At 38.7% G+C, this 13,537-nt stretch overlaps 1 long non-coding RNA gene across 4 annotated transcripts; it reads right to left on the bottom strand.

Annotated features, from left to right (window-relative positions):
- Positions 1-702: 702 nt before the first annotated feature.
- On the bottom strand, positions 703-13,534 carry LOC109461240 (uncharacterized). Of its 4 annotated transcripts, XR_002139666.3 has the most exons (6): positions 13,411-13,530; positions 10,385-10,515; positions 7,116-7,226; positions 4,307-4,496; positions 2,839-2,884; positions 703-2,565 (listed from the first exon to the last, which is right to left on the bottom strand). It is a non-coding gene; the product is annotated as an uncharacterized LOC109461240 (long non-coding RNA). The 4 variants fall into 4 exon arrangements; XR_012490136.2 differs by having other exon boundaries at positions 703-2,560; positions 2,839-4,496; positions 13,411-13,534; XR_002139661.3 differs by having other exon boundaries at positions 703-3,178.
- Positions 13,535-13,537: the final 3 nt, after the last annotated feature.

The raw sequence follows: 13,537 nt of genomic DNA on the forward strand, positions 1-13,537 counted from the left end.
GCCAGAGATCTCAGTAGAGAAAGGAGAATGAAGAGGGGACGCAACCCTATAGGAAATGCAGTGTCGTGAGTCAAAGAGGCAGTTCCACTGGCCTGTTTTGTTACCATTTCAGTGACTGGAATCTATAAATAAGCCTGAAAGTCAGGGAGAAATTAGTCCCTCTGTCATTTATGTAATGCTTTTGCAAAAAGCATTTTCACATTTCTTTTAAGCATGGTCCCTAATCACCATTTATCCTGGCCTGAGAAGAGGGTTTAGGAATTAATCCTTCAGTTATGACAAAATCCTGATGTAAAACTTAAAATTCTAACAGCCAACTCCATACACTCTTTGACCTCCTACCAAGAACATGGGGAAATCTACTCTATGTTCCTTCAAAGTAAAAACCAAAGAGGATATGAGGCTTGGCCAAGTTCCCTCTTTGCTTTAGAGATTTTTTTTAAAGAGGCAGCCTGAAGTACCACCTGAGATGCTTTATGTCATATTTAGGTTATATTTTCTTTTTTGTAGAGTAGTTACACTTGGTTTGTAAATGATTCTGTATTATGTTGGAGCTTTTTGAGTGAAAAATCTCACCAGGTATGAGACTGCAACCAAGTCAAACACTAACTGAGGAAATGGTGCCATGCTGTCATTTAGGGAAGACAAAACCAACGCCACTGGAGAAGGTGCACTATCCAGAAACAAAGCAGAGCTTCTGACTCATTGTTTCCCACTCAAGTCATTTTATTGCTTTAATATGGACACCATTATATGCCAAGAAGGATCCACAATAAATTGGTTTCGTTCTCCTTTAGGTGCACAGTCCCATCCTTGTTTCTTTAAAATCAGTCAGTCCTGCAAGTTGCTTTTAAATGAGCCTGGGAAGTCCAAGAAGTGTTGGGACATCCACGGTAACTAGGGCACCCAGTTCCTGGTACCCAGTTCGGGGAACAGCAATCTCCTTCCCCGCCAAGTTCCTCACACATGCCAGAAGATGATCTAGAACTCCAACCGGTGCCAGGGTGCGGTGCCTTACTCCTGAGGAGAGGCAGCCAACTTGCTGTGCAGATCAGTCCCTGGCCTTGGATTGGAAGATCCTCCCTCTAATTCCATGTTCTTTGAATAAGTTTGTTCTTTGATAAGGAGGGGGATATCCTGGAATAAAACTCTCAAAACCAAACTGATTTTTTGAAAGAGAGAAATTGACGTACAGATTTCACTTTTTCACATGCAAAAGGAGCCATGTAAATGTTCCTGGACACATAAAATAGGATTCTGAAATAAAGATTTTGCATAACTAATAATTGCATTTAAAATTAATTTGACATTTTTCTGTGAACCTAAAACTGCTCTAAAAAATAGAGTTTCTTAAAAAGAAAAAACAAACAAACAGACAAAAATGCCAGTTACACAAGAAACAAACAAACAAAAAATAATTAATTTGGCCATCTTGTTTTCTTAGCCTCTCCTTTATCCAGTCTCAAAGAATCACTAATATTGAGTCCACTGAAACTTGGCAAATAATAGAAACCAGAAAGGAAACATATTTATTGAGCACCTACTAAGTGTTTAAGAGCTTTATAGACATTATTTCTTTTAATCTTCATTATTGTCCCCATTTTACAGGTGAGATAAAGGAGGCTAACAGCTGGCTAGTGGTAGAGTCTAAATTTGAACCAAGGCATGCAGGAGTCCACTGATTTCCTGACACCACTTCTCTCAATCACTCTTAGTATTTGCCCATTCCTTAAGATACTCATTTTCTTCCCTCTAGTTCCTTAGCTCTCTTATGCACATCTGATAGGAGGTACCATTTGCCAAAAGTCTTATAGCTACTAAGCACAGAGATGAGATTTTAATACACACCATTCTGCTTCCCTGGAAAAAGTGATAATTATGTGAGAAATAAGAATCCAGGAGAAAACAAAAGTTTATTGACTACAATTAATAAAATTCTGTAGGTGAGGAATCTTCATATAAGAAGTACAGAATTTTAAGGAACAAGAATAATTGTACGATTATATATGTATACACACACACACACACATTATTAGAGAACCATAGAATTTAAGAGAGAGAAGGAATTATATTAATAAATGAGAAAACTTCAGATGCACACATCGGTGGCCATATTAAAATTTGTGCCCAGGAGTCCTAATTCCCAGGTACTCAATCCAGGACTAAGGAATTATGTGGGTTTCTTCAGCATTTCAAGTCTCCAGTTAAAATCTTCAAAATCGACTTCCTCGGAATCATAATAGTTACTAGATAGGCTTGCTTGAGGTTCTACATCAGGCAAATCAGGCAGCATAAAGTCACCAAAACCAGTCTTGGCTCTTGATTCTGGCTTTGGAGAAGTTTGGGGGTTGAATTCTGGTCCTGTTCATTTCAGTAAATGTAATTAAAAGTGACAACAATGTGTCCTCCAGAATGAAATCCCAGCCTCAAAGACAGTAGGCTCTTATTGCTTTTGAGAGAACAGCATATCATATGGCTGAAAAAACTAGAAAATTCCCCCAACATGTAAATGATGGTAGTGCTTGCTTACATTTTGTTGGCAATCTCCTTCAAGGGCAATCTGGACTTAAAAAAAAAAAAAAAAAAAACACCACAATTTTTCAAAACAGGTGACAGGATGACTACCTGTGGTTTTAAAACTTTTTCTGTGTTAAAGATCTCTTTGAGATCCACATTCACTTTGATAACTGTGAGTTACCATAAAGGAACACGTTATACTCTTGGTAAATCACTTATAACTTCTCTCACCAATGGAGGGGTGAATAGTCTTATAACAATTAAAAGCCCTTCAACAAATATGAAGCAATTTCAACTAACACCAGTATTTCCTATACTTACTAGGAATCAGTGTAGGAAACAAATAATTCTTCTCATAGGAGTCATTCTGGGAAAAAAAAAAAATATATATCACTGGGAAGCAACTGGTCTGAGTTTCCCAAGACAGATTTTGTTTACAGTAAGCCTTCAATAAATATATTTCTTAAAATTAAGTTAACTTTATCAGTCAAGCTTCCTTCTTGTTTGAGGTGAAGTTCTTTTTATGCCTTCTGGAAATCAGCTTTAGGAGGGACTGGGTTTTGCTTCTTTTGTCACCTGTGGCCTCATACAAGAATTGGGGAATCTTTTATCTTTGAACCTGGAGATGCTACTTGTGAAAGATGATTCAGTGTAATGAAATCTTTTTCCACCAAATAAATGGCAAGACAAAAAGAAGAGGCAGAAAGAAGGAAGTGTTAGAAATTAAAAGATTTAAGAGACATATCATCCAAATACAATATGTGAAACTTGATATCCCCAAAATAACTGTAAAAATGCATTTCTGAGATAAACAAATTTAATATAAAATATTATATGATATTAAGGAATTGTTTTCATTGTGTTGGGCATCACAATGACATTATTTTATATTGTAAAAACAACGGGTATGTGTTAAAGATACATATTGAAGTATTTAAAGGTGAAATTATATAATGTCTGAGATTTGCTTTAAATTCCTTCTCTCTCAAAATAAGTGTTAGGAAGAAATAGCTGGATGAAATAAGAGCAGCAGAATGTTGACAACTGTCGAAAATGAGTGATGGGTACATGGAAGTTCATTACATTATTCTAATTTTGCATATGTTTAAATTTTCCATAAAGTTTTCTTTGTTTAATTTTTAAATCAGAGGACTTCCATCCCAAAAGTAGAAGGTGAGCAATACATAAGGTGCTATTCGGACAAATAATTTCAACAAGGAAAATCAGAATTAAATTACATCTGAAATATAAAAATCTTTAAAAAAAAAGAGCTTCATGGGGTCAGAAATGCCTAACAAGGTGAAAAGAATAAAACAATTTCTCTTTACTTCATACTGAAGGAGCAAAGAGTAAAGAAAATTAATGTCTATGTCTCTTTAGGTTTCACTCATTTGACTTCTTCAGATTTATGGACATACACAGTTATGAGATTTTTATACTATTTTCAGCACGAAAGCAAACTGTTTTCATTACATATAAATTGAGTATATCTAACCTGAAACAGGAGTCTAAATCACTGTACATTAAAGACTTTCAAATTTGTCCAGCTCATACAAATGTTCTTCGAAGTCTGTAGCGCGGCATTGTCAAGAGGTTGATAAAAGACTATAGTCCTCTTTTCTCATGAATTCAGCATAAAAACACATCAAATAAAAGCTTAATGATTACAAATATTTCCTCTGGCCTTAAGAAACTTCACAAAGATCATTTTACCATTCCAAAGGCTCCTTTAGAAATACATTCTAGTTGCACTTGGTATTCCTATTTCAGATTCAGTTTCTATACTGACCTGTCTTTCACGAAGAAGGAATGAGAAACAAGGAACTGGGGATGGCACAGGTAAGGACTCTGATGCAGACATTGGCAGATGCCCCAAGTGAATCACCACATCCTGCTACAGTTCCACCGCTATTGCCAAGGGCACCTTTCTTGACATCGTTGGTAAATTCAACACTGACCCAGTCTGCTGGGGCTTCAACCTAAGGCAAGAGGGTAAGAATCACATTGGGTTCTCAATTTATTTCACATTTGTTTATTGCATACCTACTACATGCCAAGTACTCTTGGAAGCACTGGGGAAGAAACGGTGAGCAAAGAGACATGGTTCTTGCCCTCATGAGGCTTAGAGTCTAGTGTAAGTCAATGATGATGAAAAGCAACCTTTTCTGGCCCACGTGCTTCTTCTCTCTCTCTCTCTTTCAGTGCCTGTGTTAGGAGTGCCAATGATGTCAGACACTGTGGTACACCAATGACTAAAAGCTAGACATAAATATGCATAGCAATATCTACAAGAAAGGTCATCAAAAAAACAACAACAAAAAAAACCAAACAAACAAAAAAAAGAAAGGTCATCAAACCTGGTACTCTGGATTTATTCATTCATTTAACAAACTCTATTGACTACTTAATATAAATCAGGCACAGTACTGGGAACGTCACAGTTAACAAAACAGACGAAAGTCCCTGTCCTCATGGAGCTGATGATATTCCAGTGGGAGAGGCAGATAACAAAAAAGATCACAAAATGTGTATTAGATAGAGATAAGAGCAATAGAGAAAAATACATAAAGCAGAGAAGAGGGAAGAAGTTGACATTTTAGAGAAGGTAGGCAGTAAGGGCCTTATTGAAGAGAACACTTAAATACAGTCTTGAAGGAAGTGAGGGAGGGACCAGGCAGATAGCTAGAGAACACAGAGTACAGGAAGTACAAAGGTCCTGGGGTGGGAATCAGCTATGTGTGTTTGAAGAAGTGCAAGGAGGCCAGAGGCCAGCATGGCTGAGCAGAGTAAACAAAGTGGAGAGTGAAGGGATTGAGGCTAGAGAGAAGAGGTGAGAGTGGGTGTAGTTTTCATACAAAAGCTATCGCCTATTATTTTAAGTGACATAAAAAGCCATTGGAGGGATTTCAAAGCAGAGGAGTGACATGATCTGACTTAGGTACTAACCAGATTTATGATGGCTATATTGAATATCAATTAATGGGTAAGACAAGTAGAAGCAGGAAAACCAGTTAAGAGGCTTTTGCAATCATCCGGGGAAGAGATTATTGCAGGTTAGACCAGGGTACTGTCAGGGGAGATGATGAGAAGTGGCAGGATTCTGGACATATTTAGTAGACAGAGTAACTAGGATTTGCTAAAGATTGGTTGGGGGCTAGGGGTTGACAGAAAGGGAAGAGTCAAGGAATATCAAGATTTTTTTTTATATCAAGATTTTTGCCCTAGCATAGAATTGCCATTAACTGTACGTTGATGAGTAGGTTCTTGGAAAGGGTAAGAGCACTTTTAGACATACTGAGTTTGAGATGCCTCTGAAATATCCAAGTGAAGATTTCAAGAAGGTAGATGGACATATCTGCCTGGAGTTCACATCAGCCTAGAGGCCTTAGCTAGACCTCACCATAAACATGGTATTAAGAACCATGATGTTGAATGAAATCACCTAGCATGTAGGGAAGAAAGAAAAGAAGTCCAAGGCTGACCCCTTGGACACATCTCTAGTGGCATTTCATGTGGCTTTTACTTCTTCACAGTCCCTTTCTGTATTGTCTACATTTTTTACAATGTATCATTTTTCAGTGAACCATATAACTCTTTGAAAGGGTAGAAATGAGTAAGAGTCCCTATCAGGAAACCACCAGGAGCAAAGCATCAGAAAAGACCCCAATCCAACATGGTACATGCGGCCCCAGCAATTGGAAGGCAGCACAGTGGGAACACAGAGGATGGAACAGACTCCTCTTCTGGCTTCATGCCTGCTCTAAGCACAAGCTTGGCACCGGAGTACCAGGCCGTCTTTTATAAAGAAGTCAGCAGAGACAACTTTATCAATTGCTAAAACAAGTTGCTCCCCATGTGAAATGATTTGAGATGCATTAGGGAGAAATCCCTCTGCCCTAAAACAGGCCACGACCACCTTTTGGAAGCCTAATCCACCCTCTGTGATAATAATGATGATGATAAAAAGCAAAATTTGATTACATTTGCGATGTGCCAGGCATTGCATTTAAGTCCTTTATATGTATTAGCTCATTTAATCATCTCAACAAACTTATGAGATTTGTTAATAACCATTAACTTCTATTATCTCCCTTCTTACAGTCCTGAGAACTGAGTCTTTGAGAGGGTAAGTCACTTGCTGGAGGTCTCATGGTTAATAAATGGTGGAGCTAGGATGTGAATATAGGTCATTTCACTACAGCACTCATACTTTTAATTAAGACTAAATGATTGTGCTCTGTGACTTTGGATCTTGTAGCCTTTATTCCACGATCTCTTTATTAAAATGCAAAAATATCCCCAGGACAAAGTTGAGATCTTCAGAACTAAAATTGTTTTGCAAATTTCTGGGTTTAACACTTTAGGTACCTTCATCTTTGTTTTTTATTTTATTGTGAACAGCCTTGAAGGGTCATCTGACAGTTACCAGAAGTCAAGCTCTGTCAGGAAATGTGGACAGGAAAAAACGTACAAATTTCACCTGCTTTACACTCCTGTCAGAACTACTATGAAAGCCACCCTCCTAAGAAAAAAAAATATTTTGGTGCACAATAAAAATCTGAACTTTAAGTCACTTCTCCCTTCTTGAAAGTACTCACCATAATGGTTGCCGTGGACTTATATGGCACGTTACAGTTCTTAGCAATTTCTATCAGGTACTGTTCCACTAGAACCTGGGGCAGAGTGTTCACATTTAATTTACACATTCACTGCAAAATAAAGAACATAATAGAGTTGGTCACACACATACCTACAAAATAAGAAACAAAAAGAATTTAGGTGGTCTTTCACCTCTGAATTACTGGTTTTTATGCTTCTAATCAGTGTTATTTAAGATGTGTGATTTTTAAAAGATATATAATTTAGTAACAAGGAGGGGCCCTCTTTGTCATAAGACAGCCCTATCCTGGGGTGAAGGAACCTCAAACCAAGGAGAATAAGAGGAAGAAAATAAGCATAAAAAGAAATATTTTGAAACACGAATTCTGATTTTATGGTAAATATTTGAATTATGTCAGAGGTGATAGTCAACATACTCAATAACAAGTACAGCAAGGCACTGTCCAATTAGAATGGATGTCCTGAATGATGAGAATGTCCCCTGGCCTGAAACAACTACTCAGCCAGATCAGCAACACCAGCTTCATCTGGGAACTTGTTAGAAATGAAGATTCTTGGGCCCACCCCAGAAATACTGAATTGGAAACTCTGGAAGTAGAGCCCAGGAATCTATGTTTGAACACCCCCTTCAGATTCTGACTCCTGCTACTGGTTGAAAACCACTGCTCTGTGGGGTGCTTGTATAGGTGATCTTTATTTTATTCTTTCAGCTTAACTTTATTTCTCAAATGGTCCATAGTGAACATTTATTATTTTTGTAGTAAAAGGATTAGTTATTTAAAAGAGGAGCATGCATATTGTGATTTGTATTTTAGAAAATGTTTTCATATATAGTTTGGTATGAGCCCCATACCACCTATGTGAGATTTATATGTTATTACAAACCTTAATATTTGCATTTTACAGCTGAGAAACTTGAAACTGCGAAGTTAAATGGCTTCCCACGATCACATGATTAGGAGTAACGGGTTGAATCACTCAGGCACTCCATATTTAAATTTCTTCATTTGTAAGAAGAGGATAAAATATTTCTGGATAATAATATGGATCATGGATTATCAGGATCAAATAAAAGAATATGTGGACATGCAGTTTAAAATTCACAAGTTCTGTGTACACCATCAATGTCATCCCCATTGTTTATGGTAACAAAATGGGTACCATTGGCTTTGCCTAAATTTGATTTATTTTGGGTTTTCTCTTAGGCCCCTACTATCTAAGTAATGCCCAAACACCCTCTGCAAGATTTGGCTAAACAATGCCCAAAAATCAGTTTAGAAGTTTGACTAACAGCTTTCCCTCTATCAACAGATTATAGTAAAATTCAATAGTAAGTAGTGCTATTTACGGAGCACTCAGAAAACTGTTATGTGCAATACTTATTTCACCTGAACCATCCTCATAATCAGAGATCATCAGTTTTGCAGTTTATCAGGAGCTATTCACTCATGTGATCCACTGCAAAGAGGAAAGAGCAAAAGGCAACAGAAAATAAGTTGGACTTAAAGAAAACATGTCAGCTACTACCTCTACTCATGAGTTTAGTACTACTTGAGCTGTGACCTGATAGAAGAAATGGCTTTTTTTTTTTTTTGGTGTGTTTGAAAAAGGGTAAGGAAGCCCGTCCAGAAAAATTTGCATGGGAGCTAAAACTTAATAGTTACTGCACATGTGAAAAAGCTTGACTAGATAAAATGCTCTGCCTTGGTGGAGAGAGAAGTCCAGTAATCCGACCATTCTTTTACATTTTAAACCTTTGGGAACTTTTTAAAATTAAACTTTTTATTTTGAGGTCATTGTAGTCACATTCAATTTGTGAGAATACAGAGAGATCCAAAGTATACTTTTACTCAGTTTTCCCCAATGGTAACATCTTGCAAAACCAAGATATTGATATTGATACAGTCAAGATACATAACCGTCTTTGGAAATTTTTTAATGATTTGATCACTGTAATAATCATTCCCACGTTCCCACCAGTCAGAAACATTATTTTAAATTCCAAAGCTGGTAAGTAAGGTCTTAGGAGATAAGTCACTGGGTGGGTGAGGAGGGTAGGGGTGGGCAGCAGTAGGGGTGTAGATTGCTCAGTGATCTGGGCTGCCTGGAGTTATTACTCACTTTTACTTCTTTCCAAGAGTTTTAGGTGATTGACAACCAGTTGCAAATTGACTGGAAGGCAAAGGTGATCAGCTTTGCAAACAGAGCTGAACATAATGTCACCAGAAGGTACAACACTCATAAATCGCCTGATGAGCAAGTTTCCCAGAGAAAGAGAAAGTTATCAGTGTCATGAGGGCTCCAGTTTTTCAGCATCCACTTTATTCATTCAACAAGCCCCATGTAATAAATTCCTGACTGCTCACTAATGGCCTGGATGCACTGGCTTCTCTGTGAACCCAGATATGACTCTTGCAATTCAAGTAAGGGTTAGGTTTCCTCCAGTTTATTCCAGTCATCAGTGTTTTTACTGAAACTTTTGAGAGTTCTGCAGGAAGTTTCTGACAAACATGAAACTCTTTGGCAAATGCCAGAGGAAGCAGACAACAGAGGGAGATTCCCCTCCCCTAAGGACATATTAGTCACTTATGGAGACATTATAAGACTTCCTTCTAAATAAAATATTAATGAATTTGAAAGGGAAATCCCCATTGGTAGAGATCACATAACATTAAAAGCCTGTAGAAACGAGGACATAGAATTGTTCAGAGAAGATAAAACACGAGCTTAAAAGTTACACATTTCGACACTGGGACCTCTAGAAAAGCTTTTGAAAAATAATCTAATACCAAACATCAACATGTTTTTAGGGGAAGCAAAATCCAGTAAGTATTTCGGTAATTTCTATGTTACTCGAAGTTAGTTTTTGTTTTCAATCACTGGTATTCAAAGATGAAATTCCTTTCCTAAAATCGCACCTTTACATGCTGAAGCAAACAAGCAGGAAGATGTGACAGTATGAAAAATGCCACCTCCTCCTATTGTTATGACACACATCGTTTGCCAAGTTACAAGTTCAAGTTTGATTCCTTAATGTCTGAAAGAATTGGGATAGTTGTCTGAGCTTCCTCTGCCTGTACTACAAATCTAGAAAAAAATTACCAAAGGAGGAACTAGGAGACCCAGAGAGATGGTGTGAAACTCCTGCCTGCTGAGGGAGAAGAATAACCAGCACGGTGGGGTTTTGTTGTTTTTCTACCAACAGAGTAGCTCAAGCTCTCCCATCACACAAATTCTATCTACTCACATCAAAGGAATTCAATAGGAATCCAGGGAAAGAGAAGAGGTGGACAAAACAGATTGAAGTTTAACTCTTCAGTGTCCGAATGTCCCAGATACCTTTAAAAATCTCCTTTCACTTCATCAGTTCTTTAAACTCTGTGGAAAAAAAAACCAACTCAGTGAAATAAAATGAAGGACTTTCATATGAGATTGAAAACAGATAGCAAATAGGTTAACTAGATAAGTAGAAATGAGGATGTGGCAGCAAAAGAATTAACAAGGAAAGTCTCCTACTGTGGGATATCTTTGTGAAATTTCATTCAACAATTATTTATTGAGTCAGTTACAGTGTTTTAGATGCCAGGTTCACTTAATATAAATAAATAATTATCCAGATAACAGAGAATATAGATATTTAGGGAAATAAGGTAACTTTTGGTTATTTTACTGTGTTAAATCTAAAAGCTACATTAGCTTACTTATTACTACCATTTCTGTCAAACTGACACTATGGCGCTTCATACTATCAATATGTACTATGACCAAAGAAATCGGGATTGTTTGGAGTAAAGATTTCTAAAACAGGGTATACAGCAGAGATATGATCCGCCCTTTGGGGACTGCAGCATCAAACCAGGAAATCACCTGTGTTTTTCAGACACACCTTTGCATTGCGTAATAATGCAGGTAGTCAAAAAGAGGTTTTGCTTGCATCTACCTTTGTCTGTTCTTTGTCCAAAGAGCAGTTCCCTGAGTGCATATCTTGATCTGGGGAAATTAGCTATCCTTGAATACATCTAGATGGTCCAAGGATCTCTTTCTTTTTTTGCAGTTTTAATACCAATTTAGTGAGCTAAGCAAAGAACTAGAAACCAGAATGCCAGTTAAGCACTAAAACAGAATCACCACAGGACTTCCTTGTTGGCCAAACAGAAAGAAAAATTCTCTGTCATGAATAATATTAATATTCATGAAGCAAAGCCTGATTTAGATGGCTACAGATCAGTAGCTTCACTATGTTTTATCCACTGGTGGAAGAAGTGTGTGTGTGTGTGTGTGTGTGTGTGTGTGTGTGTGTAGTTCAATAATTTTGATGATCCTTTGTGCCCATTCAGGTGAAAAAATATCAAGATTGAGGCCTAAGGATTCCCTCGAAATAATCTTAGAGGTCATATACTTTATTTGTATTTTAATATCTTACTTACTTACTCATTTTAATATCTCTAAGGTAATATTCTCATAAAAAAATCCAAACAGTAAAATAAATCCCTTTTGTTCCTCTTGGCGATCACCCAATTCCACTTTCCACTCCCAAGATAACCAATGTTAACTAGTTGTTACATACCTTTCCGTTCCTTTTCTGTACAGATACATCAATACCAGGGGTGCCAAAAAAAAGTATACAAGTGGACACTTTCGTCAAATTTGCTCAAGCAGTAATTCACGTAATCAGAAGTGTCTGGATGCTGATTGTAACCACTTTGAGCACCTCCGGTAATTGCAGAAGTCAAACTTGTATTCATCTTTTTTAATCGGTGTATATTATTACAATTTTAAGTTTTTTTCCTGTCTTAAAATGTGTATACATTTTTTTGGCACCCTCTGTATATGCAACTATAATATTATATGTCTTTTAACATGAAATACATACTGCACTGTACATATTTGCTTATTTTTTCACTTAAAATGTTTAGAGCGCTCTTCTATCTACATTTTACCCCCACACTTTCATTTAGTTCAAGCTCCTCATTTTGCAGAAGTGAAAACCCAAATCTAAAGTAGTAAAATGACTTTACAAAGGCCAGATAGCTACAGCATAGGGACCAGGGCCAGTACTTTTAAAATCAAACAAAAAGTAATTATTATTTATTGAACAGAATTTGCAGAAACTGAAATGGAAAAAAAATCCACTCAGAATTCAATCTCTCCAATAGTTAAACTCCCCTGCCTCTGCAGCCACCCTCCTCCCTCCAGTTCAAGCCATTGTTTCTCAGTCTATTTCTGTAGGACACAGCTCCCTGGCCCATGCTGGTGTTATGAGCCTTGCGCTCACCCCGGCTGAGGCAGTCCTTCGCCAGTCATTGATTGGCCACTCACAGCAGCTCACGGCAGCTTTCGGCAGCTGCCAGCCACTCACGATGGCTGCGGGCCACTCATGCTGGCTGCCGCCACTCACGCTGGCCACACGGTAGCCCACGGCAGCGCATGGCAGCTCATGGCAGCACACAGCAGTCCATGGCCACTCATGGTGGCACACAGTAGCCCAGGTATCACTCAGCAGCTCAGGGCAGCTCAGCTCCAGAAATAGCTGATGTTCAGTCTTAGCTCTAGTGGGCACAGCTCACGGGCCCATGTGGGAATTGAACCGGCAACGTTAGCGTTAGGGCGCTCCAACCACCTGAGCCATGGGGCCCGCCCTAAACTTATTTTTCTGTTTAGTTAGTTTTGTCTGTGTGCAGAACTAGTGTATTTTACACAGTTGTAATCAAAGCACAAATTTAACTGTTCATTTTTTTCAGTTAAGTTAATCAGAAGTTCATGTTACTATAGAGTTGACTGGTTAATCTTCAACCAATGGTGACCTAATATTTCATCCAGTAGTAAAGTCCTCTTCCCACTAAACTAAGCTGCTTTCCACTGTACTAAACCTCTTCCTCTCATTCCTTACAGTCTTTCAAGTCTCCCATTACTTGCTTCCCCTTCCCCTAGATCCTGGGGTCCCGTCCATTCTCATCCCCTTCAGAGCCATTTCTCAACTCTTAAAGAACCCCCATCTGTCCCCTGAATCTCCAGAGGAATCTCCTTACTCTCCCGGGCCCACGTCGCCTCCAGGTTCCCTAGGGTTCCCCAGAGGAGTCTTCACAAATCAGGCCTGGGAAATGCAGGAAATGAGGGTCGCCGATGGCTAAGACCCAGGGTTCTGCTTGGGAGCTCCTAGAATTTACGGGAGTAGAAAGATGAAGGGGTCATTGTGGGGTCAAGGTGTGGGAGCTCTGGCCCAGCCCTGGATTCACGTGACTCAGGCCCAGGAGAAGGAGTTCGTTTTCTCACCGGAGAGGGCGCTGGGGACGACGCGCTGGGGACCAAGCGTTGGGGGGCACCCCCTCCCCTCCGGGGTACTCCTAGGCGTCGCTCTCAGTCCCAGGCGTGACGCAATCTCCCCGCGCCGGGGGCGGGG

Source organism: Rhinolophus sinicus, chromosome 8 (assembly GCF_057876585.1).
Source record: "Rhinolophus sinicus isolate RSI-liver-muscle chromosome 8, RSI-T2T, whole genome shotgun sequence".
Lineage (NCBI taxonomy): Eukaryota > Metazoa > Chordata > Mammalia > Chiroptera > Rhinolophidae > Rhinolophus > Rhinolophus sinicus.